The sequence below is a fragment of the Bombyx mori genome, chromosome 1 (assembly GCF_030269925.1).
Source record: "Bombyx mori chromosome 1, ASM3026992v2".
NCBI classification, from domain to species: domain Eukaryota; kingdom Metazoa; phylum Arthropoda; class Insecta; order Lepidoptera; family Bombycidae; genus Bombyx; species Bombyx mori.
In genome coordinates this window covers 6,990,497-6,996,496 of record NC_085107.1, presented here as the reverse complement: position 1 = coordinate 6,996,496, position 6,000 = coordinate 6,990,497, and the positions used below count along the sequence as shown (strand labels likewise).

General features: G+C 35.3%; 1 protein-coding gene across 1 annotated transcript in view; it reads left to right on the top strand.

Moving 5' to 3' along the window:
* Window positions 1-1,155: 1,155 nt before the first annotated feature.
* LOC101740153 (cyclic nucleotide-gated cation channel subunit A) overlaps window positions 1,156-6,000 on the top strand; it is a 49,273-nt gene continuing 44,428 nt past the window's right edge. Inside the window, exon 1 of the mRNA XM_038013554.2 lies at window positions 1,156-1,332. The gene's annotated coding sequence lies outside the window, so the exon portion shown is untranslated. The remainder of the gene's footprint in view (window positions 1,333-6,000) is intronic.

Sequence of the window (6,000 nt, the reverse complement as noted above, 5' to 3'; positions counted from 1 at the left end):
CACTCCGACTCCACGAAACCCACGGTACAGCATAGTCCGCGCCGAAAGTTCGCCTTCACCGGTACCCGGTCTGATAATAGGACGGAATGTCATCTCAGGGGCCACCTTCCTCCGCCTCAACACGGGAACAACATATCGCATTGCTTAATATTTTAATTTGAGCTCTTAGTTACATAATATGAGCAACCCCAACACCTTCCTTCGCACTAGGCACAGATAGGCAGCTAATACTTGCCGATCGGGATAAGCTCGTAGTGAGAAATATTAATAGTAATCAATACTACTAGCTCCTTGCGCTCGAAACAGAATGAATGACATTTAGTAAAAGCATCATCTATCAACTTCGTGTGCTTATAATGCAATTCAAAAAGCCATAAGTTACTAAGTGAAGGCAATTAATTAACTCTTCGATAAGCATCGGCCTGCTATAGATAAACCAACAAATGAAAATACTATTATATATGCAGTGCGAATGCACTAATGTCATTCTGTAACGGGTTTCTGAAGTTTAAGTCCAATAAGAAATAATGATTTCTTATTTTATTTTATTTTAATCAATTAGGTATATTAGTTAATGAGCTTATGGCTCACCTGATGTTAACCAGCTACTAGAGGCCACAGCGAGCGAGCCTCTGCTTGTCTCATGACTCCAAATGGAAATAACGAATTGTTAAATTAAATATAACTTATTATTTGTCTTTTACTATTTTTAACTTTTCTACTGACTATAAGATTTAAAAAAAAAACGACAATCGCTTTCATTAAAACTACATTGAAATGAAAAAAAATAGTAAGTTACAAGTAAAATATAACTATCTCTCTGTTAAAAATCAATCAACGACACAATTGGAACTTTTAAAACGTAACCTTCCCGTTTCTTCTTTCTAAATAAGAAATAAAATAATTTCTTTTTAAATAAGAAATAAATAAAAAAAAACGAACATCCGCTGTAATTGATTTTAAACCGATCGTAAAAGCATCCAGCGTTCCAACGAAGTGAATGAGTGAGTACAAATTGAATCCTTGTTAATAACGACTTAATTAATAGTAGATAGTATGTCATCGAGGCTCAAAACAAGGGAGGAGACGCGACCGAAGTGGCGCCGCGGCGCGCGGTATCCAACAAGCCGGGCAGTCAGACTGTCAGCTCTCGGCCAGATACTTCCCGCCCTTCGGTTGGCATCGTCGCGCCGCCCGGCCTCTCCGCCGCCCTTGCTCAGATACGTCACGTCAAACATGTGTCAACTAATTGCACGCTAATCTCACAAATTACTTGGAGCGTTCAGTGTTTTTCGTGATTGAATGATATCTTAAGCCTTCAATTAAATAAAGGTAAGAACAATAAATTGCTCTCCAAAGTTACTATAAAAGCTTGGATAGTAAACGACAGCAATAAAGACGCCAAAGCCGGATAAATAATGCTCGAAACGGCGCACACACACCGTTTTTTATCGTTTATTTAGAAAAATCCTTATTTACATTTTTTTAATTAATAGTCGCTTTATATGACGTAAAAAGTATCAATTTACTAAACTGCTTCCACTAAACAACTTAATATCGCGGTAATATTTCTCAATGTTGGATGTTTTTTCCCTGATGTTTGTGAACTTCATTTACTTATTTTATTTACATATTTATTCATTTATGTTTGGCATCATCTCGAATAACTTCTAACTTTTGTGTTGATCATAATTCTAATTTACGTCATTAAGAACAAAATCTGTAGACGTAATATTAGTTTTCGTGGATCAAAAACAACTGCGAGAAACGTTTGATGAAAATTGTATTAAAAAGTTTGATGTCAAGTACTTTTCCAATTACGAACTACAAGTGGAAATCTCTGCGGAAAAGCCGCGTGTGATCTGCATGTCCTTGGTAGGCGAACATTGAGGGTCATGGGAAACTCTTTTACCGGAAAATCAACCATTTCCAATTAAATACTTTAGACGATAACGTTTTCACTTTTTGATATTGTTGATATATGTACCTGTATTTTAAGTGTGGTATGTGCCTGTATTTATATGTAGTTTTTCATTCAGTCTCTTATAATACTATTATTATTGTATGCAAGCTTCTTTGAGATAATATTATTGGTGTAGTCATTAAATAAAAAAAATGGTATATCATTTGTGATTTCTCAAATGTATATTGTCTCATTAGAGTGTAACTGCTAGGCTTTCTCTTACAGACCAATAAATATATTTTACTTTTTTCACATACGAAAATAGAGAGACGAACACTAAAAAGTATCTAACTAACAAGTGATAAAAAAAAAAAAACTTTAAAAAAAAAAACAAAAAAAATGTTTTCGAGTACGGCACGTTATGTAAAGCAATTAAAATCAGCTGAAGTGAGAGGTCAATGGCTTCGTAGGATGCGAGAGGGTAAGCATTGACAAGCTACCGTCGCTTTAGATAGCGAATCCACGAAATACATATAACTAACTTAACATATTAGTGGTAGGCGGAACTTTTTAATTTATCTTGGTTTCTCATTTATATTGAAGCTTATGTTTGATTTCTCTGTACGGAAACGTAACCTTTGAACTATAACATTAGCTTAATGAGGAAAATGCGAATGGATAATTGAATTAATTTAATGTTAAAGTTTAAAACAAGGAACCAATTCGATGTTGGGCTGAGTTAACAGGATATGTCTAATTTGTGGCTTATCAACTAGGGAAGCTCGGCTTCGTCGTCGTTGTCTTCGGATTTTAATAAAACAAGGGAATATCATTAAAACTTACGGCCGTAACGACCAATATTTCGTTTTAAAGTTGACGTTGAAAAGCTTCGTTTACGGATATAGAAAATGTTATGAATCCGGTGTCTCTAGATAAACATGCATTCTGTGTTCTGGCAAATAAAAATCTACCTGTTAAATGTGTTGTATGAAAATATACCATCGACAATATAGGGAAAAATCAAAAATAAATATACAAATAAATGGAATATTCATTTTTATGTTCTGTTCATCCATGTTTATGAACACAAGACGACACAAATAAAAAAAAACAAGAAACAAAGTTTGTGTACAACATCAAGTGGAAATATTTTTCTATTTGAATAAACATGATGACATTGAAAATCTTCGCTGTCTTCAGGGTTGATGTATTTATAATACTTATAATATATATAACGACGTGAGCAGTCATATTTCCGTTGTATTTTTAAGAATAGAAGAATTGTTAAAAATAAACATTTGTTATTTACAAATCTTCAATGTTATATGTATTTATTTTAAATCTATTCTTGTCTACTTGTCACACATTGTGAAGTGGAGACAACTTATGAGGACCCTATGTACCAGCGGGGATCTCTAGGACGACGACGAGGACTACTACTACTACTACTACTACGACTACTACTACGACTACTACTACTGAAGTCGTCGTAGCCTAAAGGATAAGACGTCCGGTGCATTCGTGTTGAGTGATGCGCCGGTGTTCGAATCCTAGGCGGGTATCAATTTTTCTAATGAAATACGTACTCGACAAATGTTCACGATTGACTTTCACGGTGAAGGAATAACATTGTGTAACAAAAATCAAACCCGCAAAATTATAATTTGCGTAATGACTGGTGGTAGGACCTCTTGTGAGTCCGCGCGGGTAGGTACCACCACCCTGCCTATTTCTGCCGTGAAGCAGTAATGCGTTTCGGTTTGAAGGGTAGGGAAGCCGTTGTAACTATACCTGAGATCTTAGAACTTATATCTCAAGGTGGGTGGCGCATTTGCGTTGTAGATGTCTATTGGCTCCGGTAACCACTTAAAACCGGGTGGGCTATGAGCTAGTCCACCACTTAAGCAATAAAAAAAAATTAGTACAACGACTACTGCTACTAATACTACTACTATTACTAATTGTCACAATAAAAGTCAATATAATTTACTTCACTACATACGAAGCCCAAATATATTTGATAGAACTAATCGAAGCCCGTCTGCGTCTTCAGATTAAATGCAACTTTATATAGAAATGTATAGCTTGTGTACGTCTATTCCCACAGAGCTAATTAATAAAACACACTGAGGTGAATCGTCTCTGTGCTCGTAAAGACTTTAGCAGATAATTAATGAAAATTACCTCAGCTGGGGATACAATTGAATGGAATTGATTTTCCATTTCACCTTGTCTCGCGGAGCTATTGCAAGGCACTCAAGGTCGTATACAACAATTCATTATGTTCCTGACCCATACAATATGGATTTTAATCGACTTATATATTTAATAGTATGTAACTTTAAAATAATTTTGATTTTCCATGTGATTAAACGCAAAAACTTTACGTTACATTTATCTCACAAGTTTTTAAACATAATGAAATATGATGATGTTTGATTTTCTAACCCGATATTAATAGACTGTACTGTACTGTACTGTACTTTACTGTACTATAGTGTACTGTACTGTACTGTACTGTACATTTTATAAATAAAAGATATATATCAACAGAAAATTGCAATTTATTCACAGTTCATGAGTGATTGCCCAATTAGTGTTCAGTGGTTAATTTGGTATTTGATTTAATTTGTTTTAGGAAAATATAAACATTAATATTTAAGAAACTGTCCACAAAGAATACGATTATTTTTAAAGATTCGCTGTCAATTTTCACGAGTTCACAACTTGATTAAGACATGGTGGTAGGACCTCTTGGGTAAAAACACCTACAAGTCTTGTGAGTCCGCATAGGTAGGTACCACCACCCTGCCTATTTCCGCCATGAAGCAGTAATGCTTTTCGGTTTGAAGGGCGGGGCAGTCGTAACTATAATGAGACCTTAGAACTTATGTCCAAGGTGGATGGCGCATTTATGTTGTAGATGTCTATGGGCTCCGGTAACCACTTAACATCAGACGGGCTGTGAGATAGTCCACTTATCTAAGCTAAAAAAAAACAAAAAAAACATTATTTTAAACCAATTAAATTCCTTCACTATCCTGGACATACTTAGCTCCGTAAAGAAAGTCGAGGATAGAAAGACGTGGAGAGGTTTTATGCAAGAATTGAGCCATGAATATTCAGACTGGGCACGACCTTTATTCGTGAACATTATGTCAAGAAAGAGGAGAATTTTTTGAAAGATTTATTTGCAATGCATAACCAGATGATCTCACGGCTCACCTCGTATTAAATGAATAGGGGAGGCGAAAAGTATAACAAGATCAATGCCGCAGTTCACCTTGAGACAATGGTCAAATCCTTACTTGTATTTTCCCTTCAAAATTAACGACCATTTGCTTTACGGTATAATTAGGTGGGCGAGTTGTGGCTAATTACCCGAACGGGTAGCAGTCAAGTGGCCAATACAAAGCCCAATGAATCAACCACTACAAGATATCAGGTGTAAATCTGAATTATTATTAAAAAATGGCGGTAACAAATAATTATATTAATACGTCTTAAATTTTTCAGGATCAGAACTTTTTATTTTAATTTAATCAATAGTTCATCGGTAATCAGTATTTTGTTTTAATCAATAGTTTTAGTACAACTCAAACGTGTGTTTCCCTGAGTTAATTCAACTAAGAACAACTCTGTATTTAAGCACGTACCTAAGGAGTTTGGCGACAAGTGTCTTAAGACATTTAGGTTACAATGAGGTTGCGGTTGCAAGGTTCCCGGTTTGGAGGCAGCAAACTTTCCCGGGTTAAATTAACATAAAACAGCTTTGGCATTATTGCACTGTTTTTGGTTTTGGGTCCAATTAGAAATAATAACTCTAAGCAGGGTTATGATTTTTTCTTTGCCATTGTAGGCAGACGAGCATACGGCCCACCTGATGGTAAGTGGTCACCGTCGCTCATGGACGTCAGCAATGCCAGGGGCAGAGCCAAGCCGCTGCCTACCGTAATGAATGAAAAAAAAGTAGTTTGAAAAGTCACTAGAAACGATACGACATGATGTATTCATATTAATTTATTACAATAATATAATAATATTTGTAACATAGTTTTTTTTATTTGTTTTTTTAGAGTATTGAATTAGAGTTTTTT